Source organism: Hyperolius riggenbachi, chromosome 4, assembly GCF_040937935.1.
Source record: "Hyperolius riggenbachi isolate aHypRig1 chromosome 4, aHypRig1.pri, whole genome shotgun sequence".
Lineage (NCBI taxonomy): Eukaryota > Metazoa > Chordata > Amphibia > Anura > Hyperoliidae > Hyperolius > Hyperolius riggenbachi.
Window position 1 is genome coordinate 143,293,880 of NC_090649.1, and position 24,432 is coordinate 143,318,311.

At 42.7% G+C, this 24,432-nt stretch overlaps 1 long non-coding RNA gene across 4 annotated transcripts in view; it reads left to right on the forward strand.

Moving 5' to 3' along the window:
• Positions 1-7: 7 nt before the first annotated feature.
• LOC137571525 (uncharacterized) overlaps positions 8-24,432 on the forward strand; it is a 54,539-nt gene continuing 30,114 nt past the window's right edge. For all 4 annotated transcript variants that reach the window (XR_011031364.1, XR_011031365.1, XR_011031366.1 and 1 more), the window contains exons 1-2: positions 8-113; positions 12,793-12,907. This is a non-coding gene — a long non-coding RNA (uncharacterized lncRNA). The remainder of the gene's footprint in view (positions 114-12,792; positions 12,908-24,432) is intronic.

Below are 24,432 nucleotides of genomic sequence, written 5' to 3' on the forward strand. Positions count from 1 at the left end.
CCTATTTCCTACCCTTCCTACAGCAGCCGCGCGGGAAGCGCTGCTGTAATACGAGGTGCTGCAAGAGGAGAGGAGCTATGGGGAACGTAAGGAAGCGACTGCCCGCTCGTAAGGTAACAGGAGCGGCGGCCGCGCGGGGGGAAGAGAGGAGAGGCTACACTGGGCTAACTGTACTGGCGACACTGGGGCAGCGATACTGGGCTAACTATGCTTGCTATTCTGGGCTAACTATACTTGCTATTCTGGGCTAACTATACCTGCTATACTGGGCTAACTATACCTGCTATACTGGGCTAACTATACCTGCTATACTGGGCTAACTATACCTGCTATACTGGGCTAACTATACCTGCTATACTGGGCTAACTATACTTGCTATACTGGGCTAACTATACTTGCTATTCTGGGCTAACTATACTTGCTATTCTGGGCTAACTATACCTGCTATACTGGGCTAACTATACCTGCTATTCTGGGCTAACTATACCTGCTATACTGGGCTAACTATACCTGCTATTCTGGGCTAACTATACCTGCTATACTGGGCTAACTATACCTGCTATACTGGGCTAACTATACCTGCTATACTGGGCTAACTATACCTGCTATACTGGGCTAACTATACCTGCTATACTGGGCTAACTATACTTGCTATTCTGGGCTAACTATACTTGCTATACTGGGCTAACTATACTTGCTATTCTGGGCTAACTATACTTGCTATTCTGGGCTAACTATACCTGCTATACTGGGCTAACTATACCTGCTATTCTGGGCTAACTATACCTGCTATACTGGGCTAACTATACTTGCTATACTGGGCTAACTATACCTGCTATACTGGGCTAACTATACCTGCTATACTGGGCTAACTATACCTGCTATACTGGGCTAACTATACTTGCTATACTGGGCTAACTATACTTGCTATTCTGGGCTAACTATACTTGCTATTCTGGGCTAACTATACCTGCTATACTGGGCTAACTATACCTGCTATTCTGGGCTAACTATACCTGCTATACTGGGCTAACTATACCTGCTATACTGGGCTAACTATACCTGCTATACTGGGCTAACTATACCTGCTATACTGGGCTAACTATACCTGCTATACTGGGCTAACTATACCTGCTATACTGGGCTAACTATACTTGCTATTCTGGGCTAACTATACTTGCTATACTGGGCTAACTATACTTGCTATTCTGGGCTAACTATACTTGCTATACTGGGCTAACTACTGGCTATACTAGGGTAACTACTGGCTATACTGGGCTAACTATACTTGCTATACTGGGCTAACTGTACTTGCTATAGTGTGGTAACTGTACTTGCTATACTGGGGTAACTGTACTTGCTATACTGGGGTAACTATACTGGCTATACTGGGGTAACTGTACTTGCTATACTGGGGTAACTGTACTTGCTATACTGTGGTAACTGGACTTGCTATACTGTGGAAACTGTACTTGCTATACTGTAGAATCTGGGAAAAAAGGGGGGGGGGCTGCTGCCGCCGACACTAGCCACGCCCACTCAACCCCCCCCCCAGGGGGGCCCCGGGGAAAATTTTGGTCGGGATAGTGGGCCCCGGGCTCAAAAAGGTTGGGGACCCCTGCTCTATAGTATACAAAAATAATAATCTACAGCAGAAAAAAAAATCTGAATTTAAAACATCCTACATTCATAACTTTTTGTGAGAGTGCAGCTTGCCTAGTACAGAGCTTATGCAATGCAATGATGACACATTCTGGTCAGCTCCATAAGCCATATGGTGGTTTGCGACTTGCGAGTGGTGTGCCTGAATGAAGCAGTTCATTTGGGCATCGCCTTCGACATGCGAGTAATAGACCACTGGTTGAGGAGTTGAGCTTGGCACAGATACTAGCCAACTATCTATTAGTCTACTATTTGGCTATTAGTAGCCATATGGCTAGTAGTTCGGTTAGTAATTCAATACTTTGGCCAAGGGGGGAGGAGGGAGGTTGTTATTTTGTAGCATTAGAGAGGGGGTTAGTGTTAAGCAGGCATTGGGAGGGGGATTTGTGGTGGACATTAAGAGAGGAGGTTAGTAGTAGAAATTTGGAGGGTGGGTTAGTGTTGTTAAAATAGGGGACTAGGTAAGTAAAATATCAGTAATGTTACATTACCGGTATTTTCACAATCGGTCTCATCCGGCACCCACTTCAAGAGGCAGAGCCTTGTCTTGTACCTGAGACAAGGCTTAAATTGCTGCCTTTTCCTTTTAGGGGTGCGGACGTTAGTTGCTGAGGTCGTTAATGGTAAAACTGACTGATGAACACTGACCCTCCATGTATTTATGCATCCTGTTTATACTGCTGTTTTACTGTGTGTCCGTCCTACTACTGGAGCCCTATATGTATGTGCCAAACCTAATTCTGGGCCTAACCCAGTCATGCTTGGCAAATAAAGTGATTCGGATCCTTAAGAGGCCAGGAAATAAGCAGTCTGCCAGCTAACAGGCAGTTCCAGCAAAACTAGAGAAGTGCTGAGAGGAAGATTGCTTTATTTTGAATGAATATCCTGATTACTGTTAAACTTTATCCCACAGAAAGGGGTTCCACAGACTTCAATTGAGTTCATAAAAGCCGTTTTTCTTCATTTAGGAAAAAATCCACACAAACGACATAGACACCCAAAGGGTCAAAGTGACGCGTATCAGGCTGTAAGGTATGCCTTTAGTCATAGTTACACGCTTACATACCTTGTAAGTAACACTAAGGACATACCTTAAAGCCCGAAACTCATCAGTTTGACCCTGTGGATGTCTATGTCTTTTGTGTGGATTTTTTCCGAAGTAAAGAAAACTGGCTTTTATGAACTCGATTGAAGCCTGCGGATCCCCTTTCTGTGGTGTAACATGGCCTACCTAACCCGAGCCTGCACCAGTGAGTACAATGGTGGGGTTTTCAAAGCGTTTGGATTTCCTTCCTAAACCTTTTATCCCAGTAGCTAAATGAGAAAATTATGACAGTCAGGGGTACCTTAGAAAGCACTGTAATAATGATAGTGGAGACTGTGTGACCACAAGCAATGCTGATTGAAATAACAACATAATAAAGGAAATCTCATTATTAAAAACGTACCTTTGTGTATTCAGCCAGGGACTTGATAAACTGTGCCTGCTCATAGGTTTGGGGAGTCACACGAAATACTTTCTCCCTTAAAGCAAAAAAAAAAGTTAATATAATACATTTTTTAAAATCAAAATCATGAAAATATTTGAAATAGAAGTATTTGCTTCTTACCCAACAAAACCTCGGGGTTCGGCAGACGCCGCTGCAATACTCACGAGAATGACCAAGGCCCACATGATGGCAATGTGAAGAATGAAGGACAGTGCATGCCATTTATATATGTCGGGCAGGTTGTTTATCTGGCTTATGATTGGCTGCACAGAATGACAAACCCATTTTCCTGTGTGATTAATTATAGCTCTGGCCTTGTTTTATGTACTCAGTGGCATGTCTTTCACACCTGTGCATTGATATGGTCAGCAATGGGGACATTTTTCTTAACTGTTTTCTAAAAGGGCTTCTGAGTTCATTCATTTATACTGTTAAATAGGGTTTAACATTCGGCAGTCTTAACAATATTTTATGTCCTTTCTGTCATGTTTTTATTGCAGAAAACCTTATGTATTTTCCTTTCTAGTGATTAATTACAAAATAGAAACTGTTAAATAAATTAAAAATACCGTCTTCCACTCTATTGCCTATTAGCATGTTGGTCACTATTATATAGGATATATTTCTCCAACAAGTAAAATCAAGTATCATAAAACAGAAAGTAGATCTGAAAGATGATAACTCGATTGGGACCAGCCTATCAAAGATATAAAATTCAATCATGTGATCATATCTCGTGTCCACTTTGTGTTTTATCTAACATTATTTTAATTTTCAGCAATACATACTACCCCCTAAATGTCATCCTTTCTAAAATACCCTTCTCTTTGCAGAACACCCCTCCCTCTCCCCCTCCCCGTCCGCACACACACACACACACACACACACACACACACACACACACACACACACACACACACACACACACACACACACACACACACACACACACACCAACACACACACACTCACACACACACACTCACACAGTACGCTTGAACTGAGAGGGATGTGGTGGCTGCCATATTTATTTCCTTTTAGACAATACCAGTTACCTGGCAGCTCTGAGCATTACTAAAACAAGATAAACCTCACCTTAGAGTAGAAACAGAGGGCCCTTGGAGATATTTTTTCTTAAAACAATGGAAAAAAATTAGGCAGTCCTAAAGTGTTCCAGAGACCTAATAAAAAAAGTTTTATACATACCTGAGGCTTCCTCCAGCCCCATGCGCACAGATCGCTCCCACGCTGCTGTCCTCCGCTGCCTGCAGCTCTGGTAACGGGTCCAGTTAGTTCTGTCAGTAGCAGCCAGTCTGCGCAAGAGGAAGTGCACTCTCTACGTATACCTCTGGTGGCTGCCAAAGAGGGTTGTGAGGGGTTGAGGCCTAGCTCGCGTTATTGTAACGGGCCTAAGGTCTAGCACAGTATGAACACAAAGTGGAATATTTTATTTTCACTGTTTTACAGTAAAACAGTCATAACTGAATGGACCATAACTAAAAATATACAGACACTAACTGAAGTATTGCTGACTAATTGACTAAAAATATATCAAGTAATACAATAATCACAACTGACTGGAAGCACAAAGCAATACTGCTGGGCACTTAAAGAGAACCCGAGGCAGTGCGGTGGGGGGGGGGGGGGGGGGGGCGGTAAGGCGGGGCAGATGGGACAAGGAGGCATGTTCCCTACATCATGACATGCCTCTGTATCCCCTGCGCCGCACTCTGCCCCCCCCCCCACGGCCACACTATAACCCCCCAAAATTGGTGACAGTAACTGTCGCTAATCTCGAGGGGAAAGGAGGAGAGGGATTCCCTGCTTAAAATGCCCACTGGGGGCATTCTTGCAGGCTTTCTACAGTTCTGCTGTTGTGGGAAGTTTTCATTTTACTAACTACTTTTAAAGAGAGCCTGAGGTGGGGACTGATTCGGGGGGCTGGGCGGATCAGGTAGCCGCCATCTCCACTGCTCTACACTGCTCTTGTGGCCCGCATCTCCCGCCTCCTTGCTCCCTGAGAGAGCATCTCACTCTCCTTTCAGCATCATGACCCCAGAGGTCACAAAAATTAAAGTAGGGAGATGCGGGCCACAAGAGCAGTGGAGAGCAGTGGAGATGGCGGCTACCTGATCCGCCCAGCCCCCTGGATCAGTCCCCGCCTCAGGCTCTCTTTAAAAGTAGTTAGTAAAATGAAAACTTCCCACAACAGCAGAATTGTTTTTTCCTGCAAAAACATCCTAGATACCTAATCCTCATTGTTCACTGATCTGGCTAGCTAAGCATACAAGACTCAAATGGCTGCCCAGACTAATATGGCGTATTCTTTATGCTTGGGTCCACATACCAAGTAATCAAGGCAGCCGCTACTATGCCTGCCATCTCAATATATTGGCAGACTCCACTGCTTGTTGACAGCTACTGATTGGTGGACCAGTGCATTATGGAAAAGCCCTTTATTTAGTTCTGACTGACCCAAACCAAATGACTGATATTTGGGATTAAGACTTCTCTTGGTGTGATCAGCACCCACAGTATCCACAGTGCTGCATCCTGATTGGTAGGTATGGAATATATAAGATTGTGGTTTGTGGATATTTGATTAGTGTGGGACTGTCCAGCCTGAAGAAAGGCGGAAGTCTGAAACAGCGGGCTGTCGCTGGTCATTGGCCCCATGCCAGTGCTGGTCGTAATGGAAAAATCTACGCTTACGGATCATTACGCGTAATTTTACGCTATTACGCATTACGGAATTACGCTTACGGCGTAGACATTTATCTACGGTTCATGTCTATAATTACGCATGGCCCTTACGCAATTACGCGTAAGAATACCGTAATGCAGGTTGTTACGTTATTGCCTTACGCAAAATTTCCTACTAGCAATTAATGCGTAAGGCAATGCTCCCAAGCGGAAAAGTTGACGCATGGATCAATGTTAGGTAGCCGCCGACTTTAAGGGTTAATAGCAAAGCCCCCTTAATTGCTGAGAGCCTCAAATTTGGAGAATATATTATGGAGATCAGAAGGAATAAGAGGGAAATTTTTTTTTCAAAAAGACCTTATCGTTTTTGAGAAAATCGATGTTAAAGGTTTAAAGGAAAAATATATACATTTAAAAACCCGCCGACTTTAACGGTTAATAGCAAAGCCTGCTTAAAATAATAACGTAACCTACGGTCTACGCGTAATTAATTACGTGTAATACCGCAACCTTACACGTAACGCTTACGGTGCATTTGTAGTGAATTACGATGCGTAATTACGCTAATGCGTAATTTCGGCCCAGCACTGCCCCACGCAATTTTACATTTTTTTATGGATTTTTAAAATCTTTCAATAAAGAGCTATGTTTTAAGTAAAAGAGCTTATACATTTTTGGAGGTGCTGACCACTACTTTTTTGATATTTAGGATTAAAAGAAATCTGATGTGAAAATAAACTGATGAGTTAAACAATTGTATCTATTCTCTTACTCTGAAAAATGACTTTTTTTTTTTTTAGAATCTCACGGTTTTACTTTCTGTATAAATGCTGAAAAAGTAGGATTAAAGCTTTATTGTCTCAGCTGTATGACACAGTCTTTCACAGAGTTTTCAGCATCCCAGAGCTAAAATGTATGAACTATAGTATTTACTTTTACTCTATTCTCTGCTCTCAGATGCTGTTCTCTGACAGGAGAGGTTTTATGGCTGTAATTCCTTACCAGTGAGGGTTACCCTATAGTCCAATTAGATACCAACTGGAGAGAAACTGTAATTTGCATTCTTGAATGGTTAACTCTCTCAAGGCAGAAAAGGAAGAAAAGTAGCACAGCCTAGCTATGTGTATGCTTGGCACAGTATATACACGTCTTTCTCATCATGTCACATGTCACCTTGGGTACAATTTAATTTGACTTGATCCATAATCTGTACAGCAATACCATTTGTAAACATGCATGCTTTAGTACTTATAATTATACAGAAGACAACTATATATGAAAAGATATAAAAAACACACCCTAATCTTACTGTCCTTTAACATAACTTTCAAATCTCCTTGACAAAGGCTGGCACACACTTTACACACATAGTGAGACTGCACAAAATAATTCATAACTAACAGATGAAAACATATCAAGTTGCTTATGATAGTACAGCAATCACTTGCCAAAGTATTTAGCATTGTACCCTCAGAGCGATAATATTTGGAATAATTCACAGAAAAGTATTGAATGATTTACTAACTACACCCTGAGACAGATATTGGCCGATATTTCATCATTTCCCTTGTAGAGAACAACCTTGAGACTGCAGTAAAACATCTAGCTTCATTGAACTTTCCCTTACATAGAATCATTCTTTATTGCTTTCTGCAAGTACTATTGTACTTAAAGAGAACCCGAGGTGGCCTTGTATTACGTTAGTGGGGCACAGAGGCTGGTTGGGCACACTAACACCAGCCTCTGTTGCCCCATCGTGTGTCTCAAAGACCCCCCTGCTCGCCGCTATACTCCCCGCAGTGCTGGCGACACGCAGCGCGTCGCCAGCACAATGTTTACTCTAGCGCTGTCTGTCAGCGCCGCTCCCACGCCTCCTCCGCATCGCCGCTACCCGCCCTCGTCCCTTCCCTCCAATCAGCGGGAGGGAAGGGACGAGGGCGGGTAGCGGCGATGCGGGGGAGGCGGCGGAGCGGCGCTGACAGACAGCGCTAGAGTAAACATTGTGCTGGCGACACGCTGCGTGTCGCCAGCACTGCGGGGGTATAGCGGCGAGCAGGGGGGTCTTTGAGACACACGATGGGGCAACAGAGGCTGGTGTTAGTGTGACCAACCAGCCTCTGTGCCCCACTTACGTAATACAAGGCCACCTCGGGTTCTCTTTAAAGGGAATCTGAAGTGAAAATAAACTTATGATATAATGATTTGTATGTGTAGTACTGCTAAGAAATAAAACATTATTAGCACAGATATGAGTCTCATATTGTTTCCAGTACAGGAAGAGTTAAGAAACCTCCTTTGTTATCTATGCAATAGAGCTTCTGTGAGCTCTGCTGCTTTATAAAATTGCTGTCTTGTGAAGCCATTATCTCAACTGTCTCTCATTGTTTATTTTTTGTTTATGTTTTTTTCTACAGAGAAAAGTTCAAAGGGTCAATTGCCTACTCTGTGAAATCATTTAAAATGCTGAGTGTATTGTGGAAACTGCAATTGTTAGAGAATGATGCAATGCTATAAAAAAGCTATATACTTGAAAATAAAAATATATTATTTTCTTTGCTACTAATGTTCTATTAATTATCCGTACTACACAACCAATTCATTATATCATGAGGCTTTTTTTCTCGCTTCAGTGTCACTTTATACTGGTTGAACTCGATGGACGTATGTCTTTTTTCAACCAAAATAACTATGTAACTTTAAAGCTCAGCTCCAGGAAGGTATACAAATGAAAATCACTATTATTATAATTATTATTATTGTGTATTTATGTATTTATGGTGCTGCTATCTTCTGAAGCTCTTTTTATAAAGTACTATTGTACAGTATATTAGGGTAGCAGGAAAAAAAGGGCGCCAGCAACTACTGGATGAAAAGAGCGCAGCCATAGACTCTAATGCATTTATCAATAATATGGCGCCCAAAGCAGAAACAAGGGCGCCCGATAAATATCGTTAACAACATTAGAACATTAAAGTATTTGAAATAAGTTATCGTTTTAGAAACTTGCAACATTATAGTTTTTGTCATATTATTTTGTCTGTATGTACAGATTTTAAGTTATCAAATATATTATCGTTTCTATGTGTGTAACGGTGTTTGTGCAGGGGAGTGGTTAGGGTTAGGCATCACCAAGGGGTGGTGGCTAGGGTTAAGCACCACCCGGGAGGCGGTTAGGGTTAGGCAACCCCAGGAAGAGGGGGTTAGGCTTAGGCACCACCAGGGAGGTGATTAGGGTTGGGCATCCCCAGGGGGATTAGGGTTAGGCACCAACAGGGGAGTGGTTAGGGTTAGGCACCACCAGGGGAGGGATCTGTGTGAGAATAGGGTCAGGTTAAGCTGTATTGTTGACTTACGTAAAGATTTTTAACATTAATTTCTTTTAGTTTCCATCTCTCTTCTGTTTTAAAATGGTATTTATCGTTAACCAATTTAGTTAAATCATTATTGAGAACCACCACCACCAATTTGTTATCCAGCCAGGCCCTTTTTTTTTTCCTGGCGCCCTTTTTTCATGCACCCTATATTAATCATGCCACTAACTGTCCCTCAGAGGAGTTCAGAGTTTAATCCTTACCATCATTCTGAGACAATTTGGGGGTGCAGGGGGGTGGAATGTGGGAGGAAACCGAACTACCCAAAGTCCCATGGGGAGAACACACAAATAACATGAGGATAGTGTCCTGTGTTATCAGGCTCCCATATGGATGTGCAGAAAGTTTAGTTTATCTAGGATGTCTTATTGCAGGAAAACACACTATCCTGTACTAGTACTTGTTTGCACTAGCTGCAGGACCACTATTTTTAGGCTGTAATTACCTATTAGGATGCATAAAGTATTGATCATGCGTCCAATCAACAGCCTACAGCGTACCAGTCATCTCCAGATCACAGCTGAAGAACCACTTGTGTGAATGAGTAAAACTAAAATAAATTAGCAGTGGCACTATTATTATTTATTGTTATTGTTATATATAGTGCCAACATATTATGCAGCACTCAGCACTGTACAATACATAAGATTACAGACAATAACAGCGGTGACCGACAACACAATACAGGTAATAAGCAATAACATACAACAACACAATACAGGTGATAAGCAAAAGATACTCAACATAATACAGGTAATAATACAATGCCAGGTCATACACTGAAGTGGCAGTCCCAATAATAGAAGCTCACATTATTCTGGGTAGAGTGCACAATCAAGTGTGATACAAATGGAGAGAGGGCCCTCCCAAAGGCTTACAATCTAGTGGGAGAAGGGATGCATAAGAGGTTCCCAACAGAGAGAGTTAAGGCACCATTGAATTGGGGTAGGCCTCCTTAAAAACTTGAGTTTTGAGGGCTTGTTTGAAGATGTTGAAGGAGGAGACACGCCTGATGGGTGGTGGGAGAGAATTCCACAGGATGGGGGAAGCTCTAGTGAAATCCTGTAGTCGTGCATGAGAGTGAGAGATGCATTGGAGGTTAGGAGGAGATTGTTAGAGGAGCAAAGTTACGGCACTGTAGGACTTTAAGGCCAAAAACAATATGGAAGAATCAGTGCTATATCAGCTGATAAACCTATTTGGCTGCTTTAGTTGATGTCTGTGTAGTTTTCCTTTCAGAATATGCTGATATATGCATTATTAAGGTGGAATGTAGTCAAAATATTCCCTCTGCTCCAATAGCTTAGCCACACCATAAAAACTTGCTAAGCTAAATAGTTACTGAAAATGTTAATAGACACTTTGTTCAGAAGCCTATCTGTAACATGATACATTCCAACATAGCTTATCTGGCTGTCTTTTAATAACTAATTGCAGTTAATAAAGCTAAGTAGACCCAGCAAAGATGGTTTTCGTTTTTGCAGGATACAGTGTGACTGTAAGCAGAGCAGATGTTTTCCTTACTGTAAGAGTTTTCTGAATGAATTTAATATAATACAACAATTGCAGTGGCAGTTCCCAGCCCTGCTATATTCTATGGTTGGGAAGAAAGAGGGGGGCTTGTACATTTTAGACAGTTGATTATTTTGGAACTTAGGATGACTGTACACAGTAGGTATAAGTATCAAGTTTTTTTTTTTAATGCCAAATTGTAATTCCACTTGTTCATACTTGGAGTGCAAACCGTGAATTGCAATCACAATTTTGCGGTACAAAATTTCATAATTTTGCCCAGATTTGCAGTTGTGATTCCTGGTCAAGAGAACAAGAATCACATCCCAATTGACCCAAAATGCTGCATGCAGGGCGTTTGTGATTTATGCAAATCACAAGCACTGCCGTGAGAATGATCCCAAAAGGATACCTTTACCCAGCACTTTTACTAATCGCCAATAATCAGCAAAGTGCTGAAAAGTGCCCCAGTGTGAACCAGCCCTAAGTGTTTATCTCATTGTATGATGAGGAGTTTATTGACCATTTGATTTCATGAAGTTAGCTACACAAATCTTATAAGTGGTTAGTTAAGGTGGCCACACACGATACAATAAAATGATCCGATTTTACAGTAATTTGATAAAAACGATCGTATCTCCCAAAAAAATCGAAAGATTTTTTTTTCATTCGACTGAAAAATCCGATCGGATTTCCCGTTTTATTTGATTTATTTATCGATCCGGAATGCCAGATATTTTTCTTCAATCTTTCTAAAGATTATATGGTGTGTGTTGGATTGTCAGTTTATTAATATACACACCCTAGCAATTTTGTCAGAGTTTTCAATCATTTTTTTATCATAATTGGGGAGAAATTGAACATACGTGTGTGGGACATTGGTCATATTTTTGAATGTTACAATCAGTCAGAAAAATTGATTGCAATTCTTAAATTGAACAGATATTTAAAAAAATGTATGGTGTGTGGCCACCTTTAGATGTGCAGAAGTTTTCCCTTCTCCCTCTTGGGTCTTGATCAGTAGTGTAGAGAGCATCAACACTTGGATAAGTTCTTTGCATGGGAAAAGGTTACCAGGATCTTGGCCCAGACTCCACCATCGCTCATTATCATTTGTAAGACAACTGGGAAAAGTTTTAAAATAGATTAGCTGGATGAGGTGACCTAATTCTCATGTCTAGAACTTTAGCCGTAAGCGTTGGTTGCAGTTGTCTACAGCCATCAACACATTTATTCAGTCTAAGTTTATTTTGGCAAGAAATAGTGACAGACAGTTTGATTCTCAGTTTCTCTGAATCCATTTATGATATCAAATGACCAGAGTGTCCTGGGGATTATGGTAGCAGAGTGACCACTTAGCTTGGCCTGGGGCCTGATTTGCATGCAGCACATTATCTCCAGTAAAATCGTTGGTTACTTTTGTAAATAGATCATCTTTAACATTTTACAGTAGATAGATTTTTAGTTGTTAGTGATTTAATTTCCTCTTTATCTTTAACTTAATTCAGTGTTTGCCTTCACACATTTTGCTTTGGGACATAAAAACATCTCTAGGGGTAGGAGGGAGTGAAATACTGACACTGACCAACAGGGCTGCGGAGTCAGTACAAAAATCATCTGACTCCAACTCTGACTCCTCAGTTTATAAAACCACCGACTCAGACTCTGACTCCAGGAACCCAAAATTGCTCCAATGCCTCGACGCCAACTCCACCACACTTTCAGGGCTGTGGAGTGGGTACAAAAATCATCTGACTCCAACTCTGACTCAGACTCGTCCTCAGTTTATGAAACTGCCGACTCCGACTCCAGGAACCCAAAAATTGCTCCAACTCCTTGGCTCTGAATCCACAGCCTTGCTGGCCATACTTGCAGGGATGGGGAGGGTTGGATATTAGGGATGGTGCCCCCTGCCATTTTCGCTGTTGAGGCTTGGTTGCTACTAATATTATGCCCCAGAGTCATACTTTTTACAAGACATAGAGCATAATTTGGTGCAATCAGTTGTATGTTTACTGCATATTTATCTGAAAAAACTTACTTTATTTCCATAGACTCATGCACAGTTCCTCAGTTGGCAATCTTCAGAAGCTTCCAGCGGGAGATGGGAGAGGACCGGAGCTGCGATGAGGGACACACGCGACTTGTAGGGGCTGGAAGAATCCCCAGGTAAGTAAAAATAGTTATATTTACGCACGTAGTGTATCCTTTAAAAAGAAAGACACAGATACTCATCTAGGTCAAATGAGTCAAGTGACATGCAGCCTATTGGGCCAATCAAAGAGTGGGGATCACGTCCTTTAAAGTAATTGGACCTGAAGGGGCTAGGGCATGACAGTGGAGCGCTCGTTATTTGCAGGGAGAGCAGGCGTACATTAATTGCGCTCGCTATGCTGCACTACCTTCAGCATAGCGTGTGCTGAATGCTCAATCCTGACTGAGCCTGATTACGCACGCTACACTGACACTAGCACACGTAGCATGCAAACAATGAAAATTAAGGCCCGCTGATTAAATAGCGCGAGTAACAGAAGGTTACTCACGCTGTTTAATATAGTGAATCAACCCCACTGTCTGTGAGGTGGGAACACCACTAGTTATGCAATAAGTGATTAGAAAGGGTTTCATTTGCTGATGACTGTTCCCATGACATCATGTTGCAGTTCACACGGCTTATTTAACAACAAAAGAGAAATTAAGCTTCACATATAATATTTATTTTGGGTGACTGACAGTACTGTACAAGTTCTGACAGAAAAACCTAATAATAGGCTTGAAGTACGTCCCTCTTGCATATGAGTAGTACACAGTGACATCCACAACGTCAATGTCAGATTTTTTTTTTAGCAGTGGCAGCAGCTCTTACCGGATTGGAGAATAACTCAGAGAATCACGTTGTGTTGCCTCAGTGCTATTTAAGAAAGTAGACATGCACAATGAAGGTTTTTCTCACAGGAACGCATCAGTGCAAATCATTACAACTAGAAGGCAAAGATGCAAAGTTTAAGCCGTATCATATGAGAATGGAAAATCTTGTACAAGGACTGACTTCAAAGTCAGGCTTTGGTTATGTGAAACGATACAGTGAAACTTTTATTTTTTGACGATACACAACTAAGTATAACATAAATTATAAGCACACAGAAATAGTCCTACAATCAGCACATTCACATCTGTGCGATGCCTCAGGTTCCGACATGATAACGTGAGCCGGGCTGTGTGTTACCGGACAACATTATGATCACATTGCAAATGAATAATGATGTTTGTTCCCGAGGGGACATGAAGAGTTAGTAAGGGCTGAAACAGGGCAAAGGTGTCTATAGACTATGTTCAGAGGGTGGCCATCATTGTGGGTAGAGGTGGAGGACCACTGAGAGAGATCTTATGAGGAGGTGATGAGACAAATTTTGTGGCAGTAGGACAGTATCTATGGGGACATTGAAGTCCCTGATAATGATAGAAGGTATGTCAGTTTAGAGGAACTGGAAAAGGTGCTGAATTGAGCTGTCCTTTCTCACAGATTCCTTCCTTGATGTGTAGTACAATTTGGGCTTACAGCAGGTTTCCGGAAACATGTAGCTGGCAACATGCAGAAATTCAGGGCGGGAAGGCTACAAAGACCCGGGCCTTGGGTGGCTGCAGCCCAAGGGGGCGCCTGAACATGAAAGATAGACTGCCGCATATGAAAAAGGAGGCTGAAAATGGGGAACAACACATGAAAATGTGAAACTGATGCTCAAGGAAGCTATTCATGAAAGCAGAGTAGCTGCAAACATGCATGATACACATGGAAAAGGGGGCTGCACATGGAATGGGAGGAGTGCTGCTGCACATGAAAAGGGAGCCACAACATAATCGGCCAAGGGTCAGGGAAGCAAAAAATATAAATCCAGCCTTATGGAATTGGAAATGTTAAGAACGTACAGACTCCACACAGATAATATGCTGGCTAAGATTCAAATCTAGGACTGCAGAACTGGGAGGTGAGGTCTAACCACTTAGATACTGCATGACCTTACTTATAACATATTTAATATTTATGTGACGCTATACAGCTGGTAATTCTGCCCCAGCATAACTACACATAACTGTGCTTCCAGCTGCTGACACAGCACATTCTCTGTTCCTGATAGAAAACAGAGCTATTATTTTACTGAAAGCTGCATTCTTGCTTATAAATTATGCTATTGTGTAGAATCACTGTAATGTCTAAAATATATCGTAAACTAGCAAACTATTTCAGTTTCTTCTGTCATCAAAGACTAGCTTTGCAAAAAACACTCACACAGTGAATGCACGTTAGCCAGTATTAGTTGGAACACTGTGGGTTTCAGGTAAACAATAAAATATAAATTCAGGAAAGCCTGTCCTTTCCACTTTCAGATGTGCATCATGCATACAAAATATGTTGAAAATAATATATAGAATGTGCTGGTGGTTAGAGTTAGCCTTAGATAGGCGAAGGTTAGTCTTAGGAGTAGGTGGTGGCTGGTTAGGTTCCGGCATACATGGGGAGAGTTAGTGTTAGGTGTAGGTGGTGGGTGGTTAGGTTTAGGCATAGATGGGGAGGGTGACCGTAAGGAGTAGGTGGTTAGTGTTAGGCATAGATGGGGAGGATTAGTGTTAGGAGTAGGTGGTTGGTCAGGTTTAGGCATACATTGGGGGGGGGGGGGGTTGTAATGTTAGGAGTAGGTGGTTGGTATTTATGTTTAGGCATAGATATGGGTGGGTTAGTGCTAGGAGTAGGTTGTCAGTGGTAATGTTAAGACAAAGATAAGGTGGGTTAGTCTTAGGAGTACGTAGTGGGTGGTTAGATTTAGGAATAGATGGGGAGGGTGACTGTAAGGAGTAGGTGGCGAGTGGTTATGCTTAGGCATAGATGGGGAGGGTGACTGTAAAGAGTAGGTGGTTGGTGGTTATGCATAGGCATAGATGGGGAGGGTGACTGTAAGGAGTAGGTGGTTGGTGGTTATGCTTAGGCATAGATGGGGAGGGTGACTGTAAGGAGTAGGTGGTTGGTGGTTATGTTTAAGCATAGATGGGGGAGGGTGACTGTAAGCAGTAGGTGGCTATGTTTAGGCATAGATGGGGGGGGGGGGGGGGGTTCCTGTTAGGAGCAGGTGGTGGATGGTTAGGAGAGTTAGTGTTATGCTAACATTTAATAAGGGGCCCTATGTTCTATTATTGTTATCTTCTTATTTTGTGCACATCTTTACTTGAAGCGCTTTTAACTATTGAAATGCGTCCCTCACCTTCCTCACTAAGTGCCTCCGCTGTGTCCCTCGCCATCCTCACCAAGTGCCTCCGCTCAGCTGAAATCAGCCCTGGTAACTAGCTCAGCCACGCCAGTCAGGCTCTTCTGCGCATGCACAAAGGATCACGCATGCACAGATGCCCTTGACTGACATTATTGATCATGATTACTGGGACTGTTAGCTAGAGAACAGAGGTACTTGGGAGGACGGCTGGGGTCTCAGCAGTGCTTATGTGGCTGGAGGAAGCCCCGGGAAGGTATCAAATCTTTTTTTATTGGCGTCTCAGGTACACTTTAACCACTTGAGGACCCACCCTTTACCCCCCCTTAAGGACCAGCGCTGTTTGTTGGGATCTGTGCTGGGTGGGCTCTGCAGCCCCCAGCACAGATCAGCGGGCACGCAGAGCGATCAGATTGCCCCCCTTTTTTCCCCCCTATGGGGATGATGTGCAGGGGGGGTCTGATCGCTCCTGCCTGCAGGCATGTTGCGGGGGGGGCACCTCAAAGCCCCCCTCCGCGGCGAAATTCCCCCCTCCCTCTCCTACCTGTCATGCCCAGTGATCCGGGCTGCACAGGACGCTATCCGTCCTGTGCAGCCAGTGACAGGACGTCCCCTGTCACATGGTGGCGATCCCCGGCCGCTGATTGGCCGGGGATCGCCGATCTGCCTTACGGCGCTGCTGCGCAGCAGCGCCGTACAATGTAAACAAAGCAGATTATTTCCGCTTGTGTTTACATTTAGCCTGCGAGCCGCCATCGGCGGCCCGCAGGCTATTCACGGATCCCCCGCCGTGAATTGACAGGAAGCAGCCGCTCGCACGAGCGGCTGCTTCCTGATTAATCAGCCTGCAGCTGGCGACGCAGTACTGCGTCGCTGGTCCTGCAGCTGCCACTTTGCCGACGCACGGTATAAGCGTGCGGTCGGCAAGTGGTTAAGGACTAGGGCAATTGTCACATTTCAGCGCTCCTCCCTTTCATTCGCCAATAACGTTATCACTACTTATCACAACAAAAGGATCTATATCTTGTTTTTTTCACCACCAATAAGGCTTTCTTTGGATGGTACATTTTGCTATGAATTATTTTATTCTATATGTATTTTAACAGGAACAGTAAGAAAAAAAAAAAGAAAAAATGAATTATTTCTCAGTTTTCAGCCATTATAGTTTTAAAATAATACATGCTACTGTAATTAAAACCCATGTATTTTATTTGCACATTTGACACGGTTATTACAACATTTAAAATATGTCCCTAGTACAATGTATGGTGACAATATATTATTTGGAAAAAAGGTGTATTTTTCGGTTTTGCATCCATCACTAATTGCAAGCCCTTATTTGCAAACATAATAGTAATATACCCAGTAATATACCCTCATGACATACAGATTAAAAAGTTGAGTCCCTAAGGTAACTATTTATGTATTTTTTTTAAAAGTGATTTATTTTGGTAACTATGGGAGGGGAGGTAAGGGGTTAATTAATGGGGTATTTTATGTTTTTTTATTTAACAGGATGTATTTAGGTGTAATTTAACTATTATGGCCACTAGATGTCCCCCCCCCCCCCCCCCCCCCACACACACACACACTTTATTCCTACTAGTGTGTACTGTTTACAGCATACATGTATTACAGGAAATAACGCATATATGCTTTACGTTCACTTTTGACAAAGACCACCGGCATCTCATTGATGCAGGTGATCATTTATCACAGGCGCTTAGATTGGTAAAAGGGAACTGTATACAAGGCAGTACAAGGTCGCAGCTGTGGGGATGAAGTCAATATCAGAAATGATTTCAACCTAAATCTCGGAATAACGAGGCTGCACACTGAAGGCTTGAATGCAAAAGCTTGTATTGACATAGCACACTACATGTTACGGTCTAACAACCTTCATCCCCTGATGAAGGTCGTTAGACCGTAACATGCAGTGTGCTATGTTAGTACAAGCTTTTGCATTCAAGCCATCAGTGTGTAGCCTTGTTATGCTCAGATTCAGATTGGAGCATTGTGTTATCCAGGTACGACAACCTGGAAGTGGCGAGCACCGGCTAATCCTGACTACTTGCAGCAGGAGGGGTCTGCATCTGTTACATCTTTTTGCGCTTTTAGAAAAGATTTCTTCTGAATTGTTTTGTAATATCTGATGGTACAAAGTGGTAGAACATGTAAATGATAGATATATGTTAGAAATTGAACGTTTACTTGATCTACCACAAATTGTATAGTTCATTGGCGCCGCCTCCATACAAAAGACATGATCTCAGTGTTGATCTGAGGATTTTATATTCTTATCAGGCATGTGTAATGCTACCTATGTGACAATGGGGTGTATGCAATAAACTGAATGAAGCAGAATTACATGTGTAAAGATTTACCACATAATGAGTAGGGCAGAATACAGTACATTACATGCAATGCACTACGCTCTACTTGTTGTGCGGTAAGAATATATGCATGTAATTCTACTTAACACAGTTTAATGCATACACTCCATTCATCCCTATCACCTTCCTAGAATTGTGAACTACATTCTCACTTTTAGTGATAGAACTGCCTCTTTTGATTCCGAGGTATGTGTATTTCCCATTTCTGAACTCTTACATACAACCGTAGTAGATAAAAATGGTGCAGGATAAGTGCCTATACAAATGGAGCTAGGCAGCAAAAGTAAAAGCCTCAATTAGCTGCAAGGAGGTTATATTATGACGCATGATAAATAGCCTAGGGCCTGCTATTTATCACTATGCACCATCATTTAATCTCCTTGCCGCTAATCACGGCTTTTACTTTAGCCGCCTATGGCAGGAGCAGGGCAGAACTTAGGCAGGGGACTTAGGGTTAGGCAGCGTGGGTAAAATGGTTAGGGTTAGGCACCGGGGTGGGGGTATTAGGGCTAGGCATAGGTAGAGTAGGCGGGGTTGTAGCTATACATTACCTGGTCCCAGGCGATCGCGTCTCCTCAACTTTCATTAAAAAAGGCACCCATTTTTAAAATAAACAACACAGGCAGTTGGCCGCCGACACAGGGTGATGCCCAGTAGGGGATAAGGAAATGTACACATGCATTCAATGATCGTGATCACTGATATGCAGTGAGGTGCAGTAGCATCACTATCACGGTCCAGTAGTATCTCAACCAGCAGGGTAAGCTTAGAGCAAACTAAGCCAAGGGATTCTGCATGTGATTCTCTCTCTTGGTTTTGTAAGCAGCCATAAATAATGGGGTTGAATCTCTACAGTTCAGTCAGTTTGTTATGTGCAGGCAGTGCACGGCAATCTTACTGAAACTTTACATAATGCACGTTGCGTAAATAGCACAACTTGTGTTGCCTAGGTAACACGCACATTGATATCACACTGCTTGTTACGCTACTTGCATAATGCATGTTGCTAGTGTAATATGCGGTATGCTACCAATGCGTGCATTACCTTGGAAGCCTGAGTTGCACTATTTGCTCAATGTGCATTATGTACCTAACAGAACAATAATAAAAATTGCCATTCAGAGCCTGCACATAGCAATTTTACTGAACACTAGTGTGCACTGTGCATCAACTCATGTACATTATTGGATAGCATGCAGTCATCTTTCATTATCCTGTCAGTCAGCACTGTGCTATTTTGTGGGCTTGTGTTGTGTACTCTTGTGTGTTGCATGTGTGTGCTATGGCCTGCTGCTTAGTATTGCTTTTAGCATTGTTAGTAGAGTGAGGCCCAGTGCACACCAAAACCGCTAGCAGATCCACAAAACGCTGGCGGTTTTTGGAGCAGATTTCAGAGCGATTCTAGGCATGTTTAGTGACGTTTTCTAAACATGCCTAGCATTTTTGGGAGCATTGTTGTGAAGCAGATTACAAATACTGTTACAGTAAAAGCTGTTACTGAACAGCTTCTGTAACAAAAACGCCTGGAAAACCGATCTGATCTAGCGTTTTTCAGAGCGGTTTGCGTTTTTCTGATACTTTACATTGTGGCAGAAACGCTTCTGCAAACCGCAAACGTGCAGCAGTAGGCACGTTTGCGGTTTGTTAAAAACCTCAAACCGCTGGTGTGCACCATCCCATTGAAATACATTAGCCAAGCGTTTTCACAGGCGGATGCGGTTGGCGGACCGCTCCTAAAACCGCTCGGTGTGCACTGGGCCTGACAAGGCATGCATGAATTCTTCCTACAAGTGTACATTTTCTGCTTGTAGTAGATCCAAGCTACAACTGTGCGCTTTGTCCTTATCTCTGGCTGCACTTATGTTGACCCAGCTGTATTAATCAGGTCATATGTAAAAGGCCAGTGCAGAGCAAGTGAGATCCAGCAGCTGTTACTAAGTGCTGACATGCCGTAGCAATCCCGCTCACATTAAAATGGAAACTGGCACCTTATGAGACCAAAGCCGGAGATTTTATTATTATCATCATCATCAAATATCTGTAGATGATGTTTACATGAAAGCAACGCTCATTCCCCTGCTGTAACAACAGGCTTTTTTGTTTACTCCGGGAAATGTTATTGAAATTAGCAACGCAAAATACATTTACTGGTGTCTCTCTTCTGTTGATATGGAGGTATTATTATTATTGATTTATAAAGTGCCAACGTATTCTGTGGTGCTGTACAAAGAAACAAACATGGGATACATAATAACACAGACAATCGTATACGCCAATCTACAAAATACAGATTTGATACAAAATACAGAATTGGTAATTAGTCACAAATGTGTATTTATGCTTGAAAAAAATATCTGTTTTCCCTTTTGATGTTGCATGTATATAAGCTGTCTGTACCACCAGCTTGCAAACTAACAGGATGTAAACCTGACGAAGGCTGCAAGGCCGAAAGCTTGTTTATTCTTATTCATTTGTAGTTAGCCAATAAATGGTATCATCCTGATTTAAAACTTCTTGAAATTACAAGAGACAAAAGGGGGAGAGAGAGCTCTGTACTTGTGAGCTTACAATCTAAATGGTATAGACCCATATGCAATTCATTTTTTCTCCTGAGTTTTCTCCTAGGAGATACAGCTTTTCATACTAAAGGCATTTTTAGAAAAATCACAACGCTGCTATGGTGATACCTTCATAGGGTTTCAGTAGCTTTTCAAAGCCCTGTTGATCTGAAAAGCACCCAGAAGCACTCTTGGTGTGCACTAGCCCTCACTCAGTATTTTCTCTTAGGATGTCTTTGCAATAACTGGTGTTTCTACATGCAAATAAGAAGCTGAAATGTAGTGACATTATGTGGACACCAGGTCTCATATCGACAGACCTCCACACTTGCCAATGAGAAAAAGAGAGATGTCAGTGTCATACAGAGCAACTTTGAGAGTGAAAAGAGGCATATCACTACAGCCTTAGGGACTAGTGAATATCAGTCCACTGTGTATGCCATAGTACAGGAAAAGAGTTTAAGAGTATCAGCTAGTGACACACCCAAGGTCTGTAAATATCGACCTCATCACTAAAGCAATAGACACATGAAAAGGGGAGAAAGATCGAAAATACTGAAGGCATTTCCGCATACCTGCCAATGCTGTGGATACTGCACATTTAGGACACCAAGGAAGCAAAAAACATCTGAGCCAACCAGATGTAGATTTACACCTTTAATAAACATGACAGCAATGAGTACATGTGATCATATGGACAGGCTGCCCATGGGGCAAAACACTCTATGGAAACAATCAATGTAGTTCTCAATGGCTACTATGGATAAAGCTACTGGAGTCACAGTCCTAAAATACATAACAAGGGCCAACCATAGCACCAAAAGTGAAAAAAAACTATAAAAAGACAAGCAGACAATGACCCCACTACACAAAACAACTCAGTAGTATAAATAGGGCAAATAGATCCACCATATAGACAGGGAGCAAAAGAGCGCTTCACAACCAGTACTACATGGTTTAAAACAATAAAGTCCATAATAATAATGTCTGCAAGAGAAAAACAATATACTTACGATCCCAGCGGCTGAAAGGCAATAACTGTAGCAAGCTGCAAAGGTGGGAGTGCACCGTGTAATGGCGATGGCCAGCTTAAATATCGTGCCCGGCGTCTATGAAGACGCTCTGCGCATGTCAATGGGCGGGAGAAGGAGGAGTGAACAAGCGGCTGCGCCCAGCGAGGTCACGTAACCAAGCTGGAGCGCAAACAGGAAGTGGCTGGAAGTGATGTCAGCGGCTAGGATGAGGGAGTAAGAGGGCGGATTTCAGGGCATGCCGGACACTCCCATGTATCACGCTGGAGCGCAAACACGGAAGCGCCCAGCGTGACACATAAAGAACAACCCCAACTTAGGAGGCAGTCATGCTGTAGTGCACACCACAATTGTGTGACACACTAGAGCATAAACACAGAGGTGCCCAGCACATCACCTGCGCTACAACCACAGAGAATCCAAGCCTCCACAAATATGCACATACTAAACAGAATGGACAATTTGTCCCATCCGAATATACACTTAAGCAGCCTAATATGGAATGGCTGCAAATAACCCAGGGTGTCCCCTCCAGAGGCTCAGGGGTGATCAGCTGTCATAGGCTGTAGCCTATGAAAGCTGATCACAGTGATTGGCTGGCGAGGGGAGCGAGGTATTGGATTGGAACAGTGGGATTGACTTCTTATCAGTCTTATCAGCTTTTTGAACATTAGCAAAATACTTTTTTTTAGCTGTTTCAACTTGTTTCACAACAAAAGTTGTTCAACAATTGTGCTGCATAAAAGACCGCTGTTGAGTGTGTGTATGGGGCTTGAGAGGAAAAGGTCAATAGTTCATGTATTTTCACTCTGGGACTTTTGAGACACTGCAATTGAGCAGAGACTATGAAACATTAAATCTGCTTTGTAAATGGTTATACATAAAATAAAACCTTGAGCTATCTAAAAGATTAATTTTTAGGAATAGAAGGACAGATCCAATTGTTTATCTCATTAGTTAATTTTCATCTCTGGTTCACTTTAAAATGCTCCCCAAAAACAAAAATATGGGATTAGGGCTCATTCACACTAATAAATGCATTTGAAAGACATTAAAATGCATGCAAAAACACATGCATTTGTCAGTGTGTTTTTGTGCATTTCATCATGTGTTTCCATGCATTTCCACGCATTTACTGCATTGTTAAACCACTGTGGTGTCTTGTTCCAGGGGAAGTGACATAGGTAAAGGAAACCAGCTAATTCCACTGGCCTTATCTGCATGATCCATGTACTGAAACACATAGTATGCATTACTATGCGCTGCCCATAGACTATTATTAGTGTGATACATAGCGCTATTTCAACACTCCATTCACATTGAAATGCACTGCTCAGCAATGCACCGCTGTACTGTGAATGTTAAAATGAAAGTCTATAAACTTTCATGTTACCATGTTTATCGCACACTATGTACAGTGTGTCATAACTCACTGCAACGTGCATAGTGTCAATGAGCAGTGTCGGACTGGGAGGTGGTAAAGCTGAGGAAATCCACCTGCTGGCCAAGCAGCAGTAATCAGGTGTAACTTCTCGCAATGAAGACTTGCTACAGGTTTCTATTGGGAGTGATACCACAGGGTTACTGCTGCTTGGCCAGCAGGTAGATTTCCTCAGTTTTTCCACCTCCCAGTCTGACACTGTCAATGAGCCCTTAGAAAATCACAGCTATTGGCAGCTTAACCAGTCAACTAGCACCTGTGTTAGTTGTTAAGTGAATTGAGATCCCCAACATCCCCCCCCCTGGTCAAGTTATTTTACTTGTTAGGAGAACATTTAAATCCTCAATAATAATAAGTGCACTCATCCATACTTAGCTGGCCTGCATAATATTATTATTATTATTTATAAAGCGCTGCATATTCACCTCACCTCAAGGACTGCGCTGTTTTCCCTGCTCAGGTATGGGGTTGTGGTATCTAAACTTGAAAAAAATGCATCCAATTGGCCAAGTAGATCGATAATGACCACCCCTGCCAAGAAACTAGCTTCTGTACCCCCAATCCCTTTGGCACTTCAGTGGCAAACTGACTTGGCTTAGTAAGTGCTGGCTGAGGGCATTGTTCTCCCCACTCACCCTGCCCGCTCTGTGATGCTTTGAAAGTTTCTCTGCCTCCCTTCTGTGTTTCATTTGCACAGCAAATAGTTAAATCTTAGCTGTATTAAAAAAAAAGAGAGAGAGAGAGAGAGTTTAACTCACCTGGGGCTTCTGCCAGCCTCCTACAGCTGCCCTGTGCCCGCGCCAGGACAAACCGATCCTCCGGTCCCCCGCAGGCCCCTACTTTCATTCTGATGCGCAGCCCTGGTCCACGTGCCTCCTAAACGTGTGAAATAAATCTTTACTGCGTATGTTCAGAACGCTCCCGTCTACAGGAGTGTGATTGAGGATGCTCCCGGCCATGACCACCCATGTGCAGTGGCCCATCGACTCGCCAGTCGGCTGGCCAAAAGAGGG